A 16,817-nucleotide genomic window follows, 5' to 3' on the forward strand; every position below is an offset into this window, starting at 1 on the left:
GGAGCAATAACTTGATTTATTGTTCATTTATTAGCCTATTTAAGAAAATTAAATGGAACAAATCCATTATTTCATCAACAATAGGATGTTGATAACGGTGCCTTAAGATAAAAGAAATGTATGTTTAAACAATATTAGCAATTAAATAAAAAAATGTTGATGTAAAGCCAATATAGTTAAAAGTATATTTCCTTTATTCCTTTATTGACTTCCCTCAGGATAAAACTAAGAACCATAAAGTCAGTAATTTTACAAACATTTCCTTTTAATGTCATGAGGGCTGTTGAATTCTTGATTACTTTTCTGAAACATGGGGTTTAATATGGACATAAATGTGATTGTTTTCTTCCTTTTCTGAATGTACATAAACTAACTCCATATTACTAATTTGGGTGACAGTTCTCACACAAAAAGTGCATTTCCTATAGATTCCTATTAATAGAAGGATTTCCTAATAATAGAATTCTATTATCTGACGTAGTTTAGAAAAAGAATATATGAGACTTTAGAGAAAATTATCAATTTTCAGAAAGAAGTCTGAGTGAATTATTCTCTTTGGGAGAATAATGTCTAACTATAGAAGGAAAATAGAAATTTTGTAAGCTCAAATTGTATAAACTATAGAAACTAACTCAAAAGAATGTATCATCATCAATACTAAATGTTTAGTGAATGCTTACATATAGAACCTGTTCTTAGTGATGCAAATACAAATATACACACCTTCTCTAGAAGGAATTAATTGTTGTCAAGAGGTAGCATATGCTCAGTTCAAGAGCAAGGTGCCCATGTGGCTGGAATATGGTCATCTGGGAGAGAGCAGTAGAAAAGGATGCCTGAAAAGAGTCCTGTGGCCAGATCATGTAGGGGGCATTTTGGAACATAGTAAAGATTTCTGATTTTATGTGAAATGTGAGATTTGGAGGATTGTAAGCAGTGAAGAGACACCATCAGATCTGTGTTTTGAAGTGATTACTCAGATTGATGAATGAAGAATAGATCATAAGGGGAATGTGCTATAAATTATAAATAAGAATACTGATATGGGGGCTATTGCATAGTTGGATAAGTGACAGTGGTGCTTGGATTAAGATGACAGTGGAATTGTTGATAAATGATCAGACATGGGATATATTCTGAAAGCAGATGACAGGATACTCTTCTGTTTTATCTGGAGTATGACAAAGAGCAGTCAGGATGCTTCCAGGGGTTTGGGCTTGAGCAACTGCATAAATAGGATCAATATATAATGAAATAAAGATTTTGGGGATGGATCATGTTGGGTGTGGGATATCAAGATTTCTGCTTTGGACATGTATACTTAGTGGAAAATCTCTGCCTTGCTTTTCAGTCTCCTACCCTATACTACTTGAAAATTCAACAACAATTTTGGTGGAACATCTTGTATAATTTTGAGCTCAGTTCTCCATTTTTGTTTCACTAGAATTTTCAGCCTTTAGGTCTCTAATTTTTTTTTTTTTTCTGTTCAGCTATGTAAAGCTGTCTACACTCTGCCCAGCCCACACCTAGAACCTCAGACTTGCCTGCCATCAGCAGATGTCCTGTAGGACAATATTGGTGCAATGTGATGGCCTTCTTTTTGAGAGATTTCTCATGTCTGTGTTTTTTTCTGCTAAAGTTCTATTGCCCCAACAGTTTGCCAGTGTCTTCAGTGTTTCTGTTATATATTTTTTTTGTATTTTATGTAAATTTTCTAGCTGAGCTTGGTGGAAGAATCGATCTTTCAAAAGAGACTCATTCTCACTGTGTGATATATTCTTAAATATCAAAAACAAGAGAGTAAGCTCTACAGATCTTGGTCTGAAGACACACATGAACACACAAACATATAATTATTAAAATGAGTGTTGTCCATCAGGAATATATAGTCAATGATATCGTAATAGTGTTAGATGCCGACAGACAATAGCTATACTTACAGTGAGCACAGCATAATGTATAGACTTGTCAAATCGCCATGTTGTATGCCTGAAACTAATGTAACATTGTGTATCAACTATACTTTAATTAAAAAACAATGAGTGGTCTTCACTTTTAATCCAGTCTTATTTTTAATTTTAATTTTGTTGGTTATTATGTTCCTGTAGTTTCCAAAATTTCAAACAATGGAAATGGAAAACAATCCTTAGCAGAAGTAAACTTAGGTAGAGAAGGAATATGTTTTATTAAGGAGATATGTGTGGGTACTATGGAAATTAGATGGCCTAATGTATTTATTTGGAGTTTTTAGATATTTCTTTTATAATGCAATAACAAAAATGTATTTAGTGATGCAAAAGCATTTTGTTTGATTTACCAAAAATGACTTTAAATATTATTATAACATTTTAGCATAGTGAGAGGTGTTATTTATTTATTTTTCATAAGTATAGTTTTTATTATTAACTAGAGTAAGCATGGCCTTCTAAAGACCATTCTGGTTATCTTTGGTTTTCCTTGGGGGCAGGGGGCAGAACTCTGTGCCTGCGTTATTGTTATCTAATCAGTTTTTAGCTATGAACAGTTGAATTACCTACAAGATTGTTTTTTAAATAATACATGAGCTTGAACCCTATGATAACATTTTCAGAAGATAATTATTTGGTAGAGGAGTGTATTAGAGAGTATGTAAGAATCTTGTGAATCCTTGTGTTCTCCATCACTGCAAGTGCCTATCTAAAAAGCTTCCAAATTAAATGTACATTGCTGGTTGATGTTCACTGGTTTGTGGTTATTTTAACTCACACTGACATTTATACACCATCTGTGTGTATATATTGTTTACACATGTGCATATATGCATTGTATATACAGGACTGCATACACTGTGGCTGTTTCAGTTTCAGTGATGCAAAGATCAACATCAAGCAATATATATTGAGAATATTTAGTTTACATAAAAGGTAGTGGCAGAAATATGTTGATTATTTTAAAGCTGTCTTTGTTTATTTGAGAGGAATTTAAACTGTATTCTGCATTACAATGCTTTAGAAGTTTTCAACACTTGATGGCAGAACATACGATTAAATATGATTTAGCTTGTTTTAAAGTATTGGGTTCATAAATATTGTTACCAAGGTGATGATTTCATTTAATGAAAACATCCTTTGACTGAGTCAGATTTGGGACATTAAAAAGTTCAGTTAATAGTAATTTATATAGTGTTTGAAAAACAGAAGTAAGCTGTGCTTATTAGGAGATACTTATTTATTTACTTATTTATTTAGATGAGGGAGCAGCTTTACTGGATTCCCCAAATGCATAATAGTTAGAGAAGCAAATTGGGTCATGATAAATAAATGAGGATTCTGGTACACTTCATTTTTAAAAGGTGGAAGTATTTCCTTATCCAGGGAAAAGGTAGCCAACAATGGGTATTTAGGGAAGACATTATTACATTATTATCACAAAGACTGAACAATGTAATGGGTAAGAACCTAACATCAGGAATGAGATTGCCTTGGCTCATATCCCAGCAGTACCCCTTTTTTTTTTTTTTTTTTTATGTTATGTTAGACACCATACAGTACATCATTAGTTTTTGATGTAGTGTTCCATGATTCATTGTTTTGGTATAACACCCAGTCCTCCATGCAAATATGTGCCCTCCTTAATACAATTAACTAGCTGCATGGTTTTGAAAAAGTTACCATGCCCCCTTTCTTCATCTTTACAGTTGAGGAAATAAATAGTATTCATCAATAGGGTTAGTGTTGGGATTAAATTATTGTACATGAGATGCTTTGAAAAGCACTATGTAATCTTAGATAGTATTATCATTGAGATCAAATAGTGAAATAGTCTCTGAGAAAAAAGATAATATATTCACATTCACATTTTATTTGAAAGACATAACAGACTTTCTTCAATGTATTGTTCTTCTGACCAAAAATATATTCTGAAAAGGTGCTGAAAACAAACATTGGTAATAGTCCACATTATCAGTATTTGCCTTTTGAAATGTTGAGAATCAGTCATATTGTTAGACTTTATTTTTCTTTTCCTAATTAATATTTTATATGAGGTATTTTTCTTTCTGTCATGAGAGTTAATGTTTTTAGTGTAGTGTATGAGAATAGCTATTTGCCATTTTTTACAATGAGAAATTCAAGCAGTCTTCTGTAACCTTTAGATCTGTTTGCATCAATCTTTGCCACATTTTTAGGTCTTTCATAGCAAGATATTCCAGGGCAATCTTATACTTTCTCTGCTCCGCCACTGGGATCATCAATTTCCCCAAGAAACTTCATTTCCTATAAGTATAGTATTTAGAAAACATCTGGGTATTGGTATTTTCATTGCTGCCAGCTGTCATTGCTTCTAGTAGACACGTGTTTATAACAATCTTATCTAGCTATCCACCCACCCACTTACCTACCTGTATGTAGGTATTAAAAACCATAGATACATATTAAAATCCTCCAATTCCAATCTAATTAGCACAGGGTTCTTCTAGCATCTTTATATGTGTGTGTGTGTGTGTGTGTATGTATTTTTAATTTTATTTTATTGTTAGTTTCCTTGTCTAATAGAAAGAAACATATCTTCCATTTCCATCTATCTATCTATCTATCATCTATCTATCTATCAATCAATCTATCTATCTATCATCATCTATCTATATAGATAGATAGATCTTATTTGCTTAATCCTCAGACAGAAATGAAGTACAGGATTCAGACTCACTAATCCACGTTGCTATGGAAAATAAAATTACCATCAGGAGTTCAATATGAGTTTGCAGTTCTTTGATTTTTTAGCTAAAGCACATTTTCCAAATGCCTGTTTGTGTGACATTTGCTGATGATACGTTGGTGAAAGCATGACCATGTAAATGGAAAGGGAACCTCCTAAGTTCACGGATACAGAGAAGAGTGATGCCTGGGGGTAACAGTCCATCACAGTGTGTCACTGGACCCAATGATTCATAACCCTTCACATCTAAGGGTTCATTTATAAAATCCTCAAAGTCTTATCATGGCATCAGGCTCATAATCCATAATTTTGTGAGGATATCAAGCCTGGATGTAGATGAAGCTCTTCTGATGTACCTCCTCTTCATTCAGAGTTCCCTTAAGTAAAAAGACAAGTTATCCAGCCTGTTTACACTCTCAAAATGGTTACACTCTGTGATCTGCAGAATTCTAAGATGTTCCCAAGATTCCCAAGATTCCCTCCTCCTGGTATACATGCCCTGAATAACTCCCTCTGAGTGGGGATGGGACCTGTGAATATGATGTTCTGTCTCTTGTATGATTATATTATTAATCACTTCACTTTCAGTTAATCAAAAGGGTGATTACATTGAGTGGGGCTGACCTAAACAGGTGAGTCTGTATTTATTTATTTATTTATTTATTTATTTATTTATTTATTTATTTATTTATTTATTTATTTATTTGACAGAGAGAGAGACAGTGAGAGCAGGAACACAAGCAGGGGGAGTGGGAGAGGGAGAAGCAGGCTTCCTGCTGAGCAGGGACCCCGATGTGGGGCTCGATCCCAGGACCCTGGGATCATGACCTGAGCCGAAGGCAGACGCTTAATGACTGAGCCACCCAGGTGCTCCAACAGGTGAGTCTTTTAAAAGAAGGGGAAGTATCCGAGGCATGTTCCTTTTGATTTAGAAGGAAGCAAACTACCAGTTTGTAAAGAGAACCATATGGCAGAGAATGAGAGGTGTTCTCTAGTAACTGCAGTCCTTCATCCTGCAACCACAGAAACTGAATTCTGCCAACATTGGATCTTGGAAGAGTTACTTGAGCCTCAGAAGAGATCATGGGGTCTGGTCAACACCTTGCACTGAGCTGGGTGAGACTCTGAGCATGAACAGGGAACTAAGTAAGTTGCTGGTACCCAGACTTCTAATCCACGGACATTATGAGATAATAAAATACAAAATAAATTTGTATTCTGTTAAGGCAATAGTTTGTGGTGATTTATAGTGCAGCAATATCAAACTAATGTGTGCTCCCATTTAAAACAATAGAGGAAGAGCTTTTTTAGAGAAAATGTTAAATTCAGGCCCATGGGTTCCTGGTTTTCCTATTCTAGAAGCAGGGAATTGTCTCAGATTAGGCCCCAGTTTTGCTCCCTAGGAGTATTTTCATAGTCCAGCTTTCTCTGTAGTTCTTGGCTCTACCTTTTAGATTGCCCTTCCTTTTTCAAAAGAAATGGTCCATGTTTGCAGCAAAGCAACCCTCCTGCAGTGTCTGTTTCAAAAATGGGGCCAAGAGACCTCATTTGATTTCAGATTTTCTCAGCTCCTGTTTCTCAGTCCAAGCTGGCAGGGTTCTTAATAGTACACTTATTTAAATAACTTTAAATAACTGTGAGTTTCCTATGACATTTTGGAAGGTTTACTCCCTGCCCCAGAAGTCACATTAATTTCATGACAGATTTATCTCTACCTTAGGGGCATCAGGCTACTATGTAACAATATTCATGTGATTTTTTTAATTCCATTTTTTGTCAAGCTGATAAGATCTATTAGGCATAGCTTAAATCTTTCTGAGATCTTTAGAAAAGACTTTACAACTACAACCTTGCTTTGATCTTTACCTTGAGGCCACTTACTGCTTCCGAATCTTTGCCAGATCCAGAGACTTGAGATGTGAAAGCTTTATTTTCCAAACCAGCTAGTCACGACGCCTCCATTTTTCCTCCAGGTTGACCTTGCAACATGAATGATTCATTGCTCTGTCTTCTCTTTGTTCTCATACCTTATCATATCCAGCTAAAAGAAGCCAGAAGATAGTTTGCAAATTTGCTAGAACATGTGCTTAGCCAGATCCAGGAGTTCATTAGGTACAGTTGCTGTCTTTCTGGGTACTTTCATGTTGGTCAGATGTTTTGTCTCTACACACTTGCATCACCACCGATATCCCATCCTGCATGCAGTTTCTTCCCCACGTTTATAGATACAGTAGCAATTTGTTTGCAGTTCGTCCAGGCTTGACATGAGGCCTCTCCCTGCTTTTCCTCCTTCCCTGCTGATCACCTGCTGATGTCACAAAGACAAAGCAACATTTTAGGTTTTTCTTACGGCAACATTCCATTTCAAGGTACTGTTTCTATTTCAGATATGTATCTATAATTGTACACACACACACACACACACACACACCCCTCAAAAACCAGAAGGCTTAAACCACCAACAGTATTTTTTCTCACAATTCTGTGGATCAGCAATTTGGGCTGGACTCAACTGGATGTTTCTCCTGTTGTTTTCTACTGGAGGGACTCATGTGGCTGGTCATTCAGTTGAGGCTGGATGGACTCACAACACATGAGGTGGTTAATGTTGGTTGTCATCTGGGCTGAATGTCCATGCCAATTAGCCCGGGCTTCTTCCCATGTTAGAAATATTACAAGAAGTCCCAGTGCAAGAAAAGTTTTTTGTGTGTCTCTGCTTGTGTTACCTTTGTTTTTGTCATATTAGGCAAATCAAGTCACATGGCCAAACCCAGAATTAATGTGGAGGTGACTACAGAGGACATATATGCAATAGATACAGAAAGGTTCGTTGGGTGGTCATAACTCTGACACCTTTCAATTTGTTAATAGGAATGTTCTGTAATGTTAAAATGATGAGTTAGAATTTCTGTGACTTCCCCAACCTACAATGACACAATTACTTAAAATTTTTGGTACCATGCCTGGGTTTGCCATGTGTCTTTTTCAACTCTGTTAACAAAATTATTTTTCCTAAATCTCACCGGTCTGATTTTTTTCCTGTCTTCTTATTAATCTGTAATTGAGGGGGGCAGCATTTATCTCTCTTGGTTCCACATGAGTTTCCATAGGCACTCTATAGAACATTCACCTCCGGTCCTGCCATGGTATCTTTTTCTGTTCCACTCAGGTAGAAAGTGCTTTCTTCTCTAAAGAAGAGATACTGTCATCTTTAAGTTACAGCGATGACTAGGAATGAGCTCTTTCCTAAAATAAGTCATATTCTAATTAGAAAGGAAGATTTCTGAACAACTTAATCTTATAGTAACCCTAATTTAACTTACACGGGTATGATTTGGAAAAAGTGAGCTTGAAGGAATCTTCTCTCTCTGCCGTGATTTCCTAATAAAAAGTTATTGTGAGCCCATGGCATAATTATGAGTTTTTCCTTAAATCTCTTCTATCAGTTCATGGCTTCAGTGTATTTTTAACTGACTCAGAATAAAGAAGTCATTTTTTTTTCTTTGATAGTGTAGACATTAGAGTATGATCCCTAAAATTTCAATAGCTATCCTCTTCCACACTAAGTGAAGAAGACAGTCTGAAGAGTGAGAGAATGAAAAGGAGATTAAAAAAAAAAAAAAAAAAAGAAAATCCTAATGACTTTTGAGCCATTTGTTCTGGTCAATTCTAAGCATTACTACAGTTTCTTTCTTTCTTTTTCTTTTCTTTTCTTTTCTTTTCTTTTCTTTCTTTTCTTTTCTTTTCTTTTCTTTTTCCTTTCTTTTCTTTTCTTTTTCCTTTCCTTTCCTTTCCTTTCCTTTCCTTTCCTTTCCTTTCCTTTCCTTTCCTTTCCTTTCCTTTCCTTTTTTCTTCCTCTCTCTCTCTCTCTTTCTTCTTTCTTTATTTTCTGGATATATTTACTAATAATTACTTTCCTTTTATAAGTAGGAATTTTTTTCTATGTCACTTGCAACTAACACTGTACTTGATTAATATAAAACTGTAATTAAAACATCGATTTCAGAGGTGCCTGGATGGCTCAGTCAGTTAAGCCGAAAGGCAGAACTTTGGCTCAGGTCATGATCCCCAGGTCCTGGAATTGAGCCTCACAACAGGCTTCCTGTTCAGTGGGGAGTCTGCATGTCCCTCTCTCCCACTCATGCTCTCTCTCTCAAATAAATAAAACTTAAAAAAAAAGCATTATTCCATGGTTTAAATAATTTTTCTAGAGAGGTTATTTTGAGGGAAGTTCAATTATGACTACACATTACCAAAAATTAATGATTTTTTTTGTGGATGTGAAAGGTGTATGTTTGCATATAGTATGTTCAATCTCAATTTATATTTTTTCTATAAAAGTCACTATGCTGTCACCTTTCACATCATCTGTTTTTTGTTTAGACTTCCTCACACTAGCCAGTCATCCTGCAGATAGACCTTTATCATTTACTTTGATCTAGATACTATGCTTTGTGCTGGGGAACAATCACCAGCAAGGTATATGCCATTCATTCAAAGAGTTTTCTGTCCACTTTAGGAAAAGAGACAGTGAATTGAAGTACAGTATGATGAAAGTTAGTTGGGGGAGCTTTCTGGCATGATGGAAATCTATTTTAATTGGGTAATGCAGATGTATTCAATTGTCAGAACTCAGAAATTTACAAATACAATTGATGCTCCAATTTTATCTTATTTTCACGTTATAAACATCCTACTCTCTTCTAGTTTGTCTTATAATTACACTTGTCTTTCTCTGTTTTCCTTTCCTTAGGTGTATTCTTGTGGCCTTTACCAAATTCTAGCTATGGACTTAAATTTGATCACATATTCTTCTAGTGGGTCTTGAGCCTGCTGAATGTGACATATAATTTTTCTCCATTAATTACACAATATGCCTGACTACAAGAAAAAATGTACTAAAAAGGAAAACTTGAAAAAAACATGTAAAATTAGGGAATCATTTTGGAAAATATTGCAGGAGTAGATGGGTAAGGGTGAAAAGTTAATTGAGACTCTGAGGAAATAAGAGTTAGAAAAACAATATAGTTTATAAAACACACACCCACAACTCATTTGTGAGTGTTTAGACTTCAACTTGGGTTTTCTGCAGGTTTGTTTCTATCTGTTTAACAGATAATTATTTCATTCTTTTAGTTGATCTTTCTTTTAATAAAGGAAGCATATAACTCAGAGTAAAATAAAATAACTCCAAGTTAGAACTAGAGCAATGTGACTACCATCTGGAAGAGTGACCTAGTTGATGACCTCCACAGTTCCACTTTACTGTCCTCTATGCTCTTTGATGTGGAGCTAGAATCTCTCACCAGGAAGTAATTTATATGCAGAAAAATGATATTAACACAGCTCTGGGGGACCATCTTCCTTTATTTATTTACTGTGCATGTTTCTTTAATGGGAATTTCAATAAAAATAAGTACCCAATATTTATAAATATTCAGTTTGTAAATAATTTTTTAGATGCAGATTTCAACTTTTACATTCTTAGCAGGATTTTTTTTTAAAAGCGCCAGAACTTTTAATTTTAGTTATTAAAGCTTTATTGAGATTTTTAACATTATATTTAAGGTACTTTATAATATTTATCTAGTATGTATTTTGAACATATATTCATTTCTCAGAATATTATTACTTTAAAAAAGCCATTTGTTAGGCTTTTTTATATGTTTTATATGTATGGATTTATTAAAAAAATTTTTTTTTAAAGAAAGGCTGCGTTGAATTAGCAAATCCAGATCTTTTTTTTTTTTTAAAGATTTTATTTATTTATTTGAGAGAGAGAGAATGAGAGAGAGCACATGAGAGGGGGGAGGGTCAGAGGGAGAAGCAGACTCCCTGCCGAGCAGGGAGCCGGATGCGGGACTCGATCCAGGGACTCCGGGATCATGACCTAAGCCGAAGGCAGTGGCTTAACCAACTGAGCTACCCAGGCGCCCTTTTTTTTTTTTTTTTTTTGCAAATCCAGATCTTTTTGTTCTAATTCGTCAGTATCGGCCGTAGATTTAAGCAGCTACATGTGCAAGGCTGTCAAAATTTAGAAGAATGAGAAGGCAAATTAGTTTGGATTTTCATTTCACCCTTGATAGCAACTGACTTCAGAAACTTTTGTAGATTTAGGTTTGTAAGGATAGACTTTGAAAAGTGTTTTTCTTCCTCATAAACAATGATCCTGAAATTGAAATTGTCCCAAACAACTATGGTACTTTTAGTATTCCCTTTTAAATACACTTTAAATTAAATTTGAGCAGGACAATATTATTTGTAAACTATTATCAAATAATTATACAGATTCTACTTCCCTTGTTTTCAATTTATGAAGATATTTGATTGATTCAATAGAAAATGACCCTAATTTTAATTGAACTTACACATTTTGTGTAAAAAGGTGACCGATTTATTAAATCAGGTATGTTTATGCATTATAATAGTGTTATAATTTAGCCAAGTAGTTTACTTAAGATTTTTTTTAAGAAAATCAAAGTAACATCATAATACAACAGAAATTTTCCCTCAAATTGTTATTATGTAGGAAGAAGAAAATAGATTTTGTAAGGAAAATAAATACTTAAGTTTACTTTAAAGACTATCATCTGGGGTTTTTTGAAGATCAGTACAAAGGGAGAATAAAAAGTAAACTATGAAATAGGATAATTTTATGTGGTTATGTGAACCAATCATTTTGGAAAAGTGGTTGGCCCAAGGCGCCTGGGTGGCTCAGTTGGTTAAGTAACTGCCTTAGGCTCAGGTCATGAACCCAGGGTTCTGGGATTGGGACCCACATCGGGTTCTGTCCTCTGAGGGGAAACCTGCTTCTCCCTCTCCCTCTGCCTGCCACTCCCCACACTTGTGCTCTCTCTCTCTGTGTGTCAAATAAATAAAATCTTAAAAAAAGAAAGAAAGGTGGTTGACTGAAGGATTATTGTAATATTTTAAAGCAATACTTTTACACGGAGTTAAGGGATGGCATATAGTGGTTTTATTTTAAATAGGCAAATATTTGATTTGCAAATACTATTGAGTGCATGCAATTCTAAGTTGTATATATTCTTCTATGATGAATAATATAATACTACTTTGGTTGGTATCACTCAGTTTGGCTATTTTCTGATGTTTGTGGTGTCTATCTCTGTAACAAGCCAGCCCCAAATCAAATGACCTATATATAGCACTTTATTATTCTTAAGGATTCTCAGCCAAAGATTCAGAAAGGGAAAATAGGGATAGCTTTTCTTACCTCCATGTTGTCTGGGGCCTCCGCTGCAAGACTTGAATGGCTCAGGATGGCTTCTCTAGATGGAGTTGAAATACTTGGAGCTAGGTTATCCAACCTTTTTTTTTTTTTTTTTCCTGACACATCTGGCTCCTACTGGGATGGTTGAAGACAAAATGAGCTATATTGTTGTCTGCACTGTTCCAAAAAACCAGTATGGTCCCTGAATCCTGGGTATAACACCGCTTTACTCCATAGCTTTCAGGGTTTGCTGGAGCACCTTCTCTAGAAGCACTTCCTCTCGGAGCCCTGATGCACCATGCTTAAGAGGCTGTACGTAAACATCCCAGGCAAAGTCAGCCGTCTTTGTTGTACCTGCCCCTCAACTATCCCAGCTCAGGATTCAAATCACTACATCTGATATATCTTTAAAATAAAATGAAATTTTCTGTAACTGATACTTATCTTTATACAGATTGGCAATATACATATAATTACTGAAAAGATGCTTTTTATTTTTATTTATTTTTATTTTTTTTGAAAAGATGCTTTTTAAAACTCAAATCCTAGACATTATTAATTATTGTCAGCTGTGTTAAACTCATTATCTTATTGCCTATAATCTTGTAATTTTAATAGTTACTCCTTTAAGAAGGCAGGTTATTTCCTAATTTGTGACCATACTAATTGTTTTAAGTTTTATGTTTTTTTAAAGAATAATTGATACTCTCTGCATGTTTTGTACTATCAATCATATAGCTGATTATATCTGCTGTAATCCCTGTGACATCATCATCCAATAAATTATTTTGAAATTCCAAACATTTTACTATTTCACAAAAGTTTAATATTCTTTTTTTAAAAGATTTTCAAAATATTTATGTAAAATCCGTTTCTTTAAAATTTAGTAATAAATTATTAAAATAGAATTCATTATTAAATAAAACACTTTTCTTATATTTAAGGATGGATCGCTGGCTTGATAAAAAATGAGAAAACTCACTTTCTCAATGTAAAGTTGTACTACCTACATAAAAAATACTGGAAAAAAAAAAGTGAAACTGACATTACAAGGAATTCTCTGATTCATGGATGGAAGAAATGGGGCAAAATTGCCAATGAAAAAAATTATGAAAAGTATAGCTTTTTCTTGGCTTTGTATATATTTTAACTTACCAGAATGTGTCTCATACAACAGGACATATTTGAATAGTATATGGTGCCTGTAAACTTTCAATTCCATATTGATTCCAATCATTCAGAATTTTTTTTAGGAGAAATAGAAATTATAAACGTAGGTATGGTAATCTCTTAACTGTCAACAACTGTTTTTTACGTCTTTTCAAATTTGAACTGAAGAAGAGAAATATCTTACAGAGTAAGTTGCCGTATTTCAGAGGCTGGAGAGAATACACAATGGCTAAGATACCAATTATGCCTTGTACAGTTGACACAACTAAGTGCTTACCGAATGGAAAATCAGGAAAGCACATGATTTTCAGGCCCTACCACTCTTCAGTAATGCAGTTATTTGTTAAATTATAGATTTAAGGGGCGCCCCCAGTGGCTCAGTCAGTTAAGCATCTACCTTCGGCTCAGGTCATGATCTCAGGGTCCTGGGATTGAGCCCTACATCGGGGCTCCCTGCTCAGGGGGAAGCCTGCTTCTCCCTCTCCCTCTGCCTGCGCTCTGCCTACTTGTGCTCTCTCCGTATCAAATGAATAAAATCTTTTAAAAATTATAGACTTAACTGTAAAAAGTAGGTTAATATCTGATCAGTGGATGGATTTAAAGGTGTGACTGGACTTGCTGTTTTTCTTGCTTCCTTGCAGGTTCAATTCCAAATTATTACTGAAGGTGTGTGTGTGTGTGTATGTGTGTGTTGAGCAATAACAGTAAAGTACTCACATCATCGAATGTTAAATGTTAAGTACATTTAAAAAATTTTTCTGATTTATATAGAACAGCTCTGTTGACATTTACTCTAATGTTGCCAAAGCAGTGGTATGAAGAATGGTTGGTGCCTTAGCACAAATCAAGACAGTGACACCAGAACATATTAGTAGTCATTTTTCTTCACTGCCATATATACTGGCTCAAAAAAAAAATAGTTTCACTAAAGAATGCCTTTAATAAAAGTGAACATTATTAAATTTTATTACATTTGGCGCTTGAATATGTCTATTTTTAATATGTCTACTGAGATTTAATTGACATACCATCAACTGCACATATTTAGGACATATGATTTAGTACTTTTGACTAATGTATACACCTGTGAAACCATCACCACAATCATGATAATGAACAAATCTATCAGCCCCAGATGTTTTCCCATGCTCCAGAGCAATCTCTTTCTGCTTTTTCATGCCACCTCTCTCACTACCTATCCCCTGGCAATGAATCCTATGCTTCACTGTAATTTAGTTTGTATTTTCTGTATTTCTATGCTTTTTGCCAACTCTGTATCTTCTTTGGTGAGGTATCTGCTTAAATTATTTGTCTGTTTTTTATTCAGCAGTTCATTTTCTTATTAGTTTTTTTTAAGATTTTATTTATTTATTTGAGAGAGAGACTGAGATAGAGAGAGCATGAGAGGGGGGAGGGTCAGAGGGAGAAGCAGACCCCCCGCTGAGCAGGGAGCCCGATGCGGGACTCGATTCCGGGACTCCAGGATCATGACTTGAGCCAAAGGCAGTCGCTCAACCAACTGAGCCACCCAGGCGCCCATTTTCTTATTAATTTTTTTTAAGATTTTATTTATTTGAGAGAGAGAGAGAGATTGAGAGAATGAGTGGGGGGGGAGGGCAGAGGGAGAAGCAGACTCCCCATGGAGCAGGGAGCCCAACATGGGACTTGATCCCAGGACCCTGGGATCATGACCTGAGCCGAAGGCAGATGCTTACCCGGCTGAGCCACCCAGGTGCCCTCTTACTGAGTTTTGAGAGCTCTTAATGTATTCTAAGTATAAGTCTTCTATCAGATGTGCAATTTTCAAATACTTTCTCTTACTCTGTATCTTGCCTTTTTATTTTCTTTATGGTATATTTTGAAGAACAGAATTTTACATTTTGATGAGGTCCAACTTCTTATTTCTCTTCTTTAAGGAACTGTCACTTAACAAGTTTTGGTGTAGTGTCAAACAAGAATATCTAAGATGATCTGAAATGACTGTTAAAATACTTACCGATAAGAATTTTTTTCATATATTCCAAACAAAGTTTGGAGTAAAGTATTGCAACATGTTAAATGCAGAAACAGATACAAGAATTCAGCTCTCCTCTGCCAAGCTAGACATTAAGGAGACTTGCAAAAATGTAATTCAATGCTAATCTCATTTTTTTGTTTGCTTTGGAAAATGTAATTATTTTTCATAAAATAAATTTTATATTAACATGTGGCAGGTGTATTATTGTTATTTTAAGTAATTAATACATATATATTTTTAAAATGTTCTCATTTCAAATTTCCAGTATGGCAAATATTGGTAGATACAGCCACATAAACAAAATCTTTTTGGGGGAGCCCAATAACGTTTAAGTGTGTAAAGAATCCTAAGACCAAAAAGTTTGAGGAATGCTAATTTAAGACATATATCAAAAATAAATGATTTGAGTTATCATTATTTCCCTTTTACACACAAGGAAGTTAATTCTCAGGTAAGTCAAGGAATTGTCCACTCCACTCACCTAGAATATGACAGAGTTTAGGTTCTGACCGAGGCTTTGATTTAGGAATGGCTATGGGAAGTAAAGAAAAAAAGGAGGAATAAGGGAAAAGGAAAAAGTGATTAAAAAAAAAAAGGAATAGTACATGGAAATCTGATCCTGAGGGAGAGGAGGAGATTATGAGTCTCATGTTATTAGACTCTATTTTTGCAGTCTAATGTGCTTTCAGTGAATATTTGTACTTTCTAATACTAATTCTGATAAAATTGCTAGAACATTTTATTGTTTTGTTTTTGAATTTTGGATTTAGAATTCTTTGTTATTTTGTTATTTTTTGGTTTTGCCTTCAAAGTTTCATTGAGAGAAATTAGGCTAAGATAAAATAATCATTTGTTTGAAAACTAGTGATGCCTTCAGGAAATTGTAAAGGATCTTTTTATTTACTGTTACTCTGTTACTTCTTCTCTGGCATCAATTTCTCTTTCCTTTAAGCACTCTTCTTCCTGGCATACAGTGCCCTATTTTTTTTCTTTTTTTTTTTTTGAGGGCTTACTAGAGCAGATGTCTGAGAAATTTCAAATTTCTTCTCCTCCTTTTCTCTTTATTCTTTTTCCTGATGACTTTAAAAGTGTGTTTCATTATCTCCATCTTCTTTCTTAGTTTGGTGATTCATAACTTGCCATTAATGATTTGTTAAAGAAAAACAATGAAATAATGATTTCTACCTCCCATAGACATATGCATTTTAATGCATATTTTAGCTGATATGCATTTCCGAAATGGATATGAATTTTTGGATGACTTTATAATTACAATAAATTGCATCATTTATTCATGAAGGATTCTTTCAATTATACTTATTTTTGTAAAGTTTTTATTAAAGGCTATCTTATTAAAATATGTAGAGACTTCTTATTAATACTGATTAATACTTATTGATACTGGTAGTACTTATTGACCCTCATAAAGCGTTGGTAAAACAGAAGTAAAATGGCAGATACGGTCTCTATTTTCAAAGAGCTTACACTCTGAGAAGCATAGACAAATATAATTAAACAAATTAATTAAAAACTCATTTAAAAATAGAGCCGTTGAATAGTAATGAGTTATTATGAAAGTAAAACAGGGAAAGAATGTGGGCCAGATGATAGTAAGTTGTTCTTTTATAGGTAGGAGAGAAAAGGCCTTTAAGGAACTTTAACTGAAAAGTAAACATTAAAAGGACCAGTTGAAAGGGAGGGAAG

This window comes from Mirounga angustirostris, unplaced genomic scaffold (genome assembly GCF_029215605.1).
Source record: "Mirounga angustirostris isolate CCGP_5_RB_7025 unplaced genomic scaffold, mMirAng1.0.hap1 SCAF_6, whole genome shotgun sequence".
Taxonomy (NCBI): Eukaryota; Metazoa; Chordata; class Mammalia; order Carnivora; family Phocidae; genus Mirounga; species Mirounga angustirostris.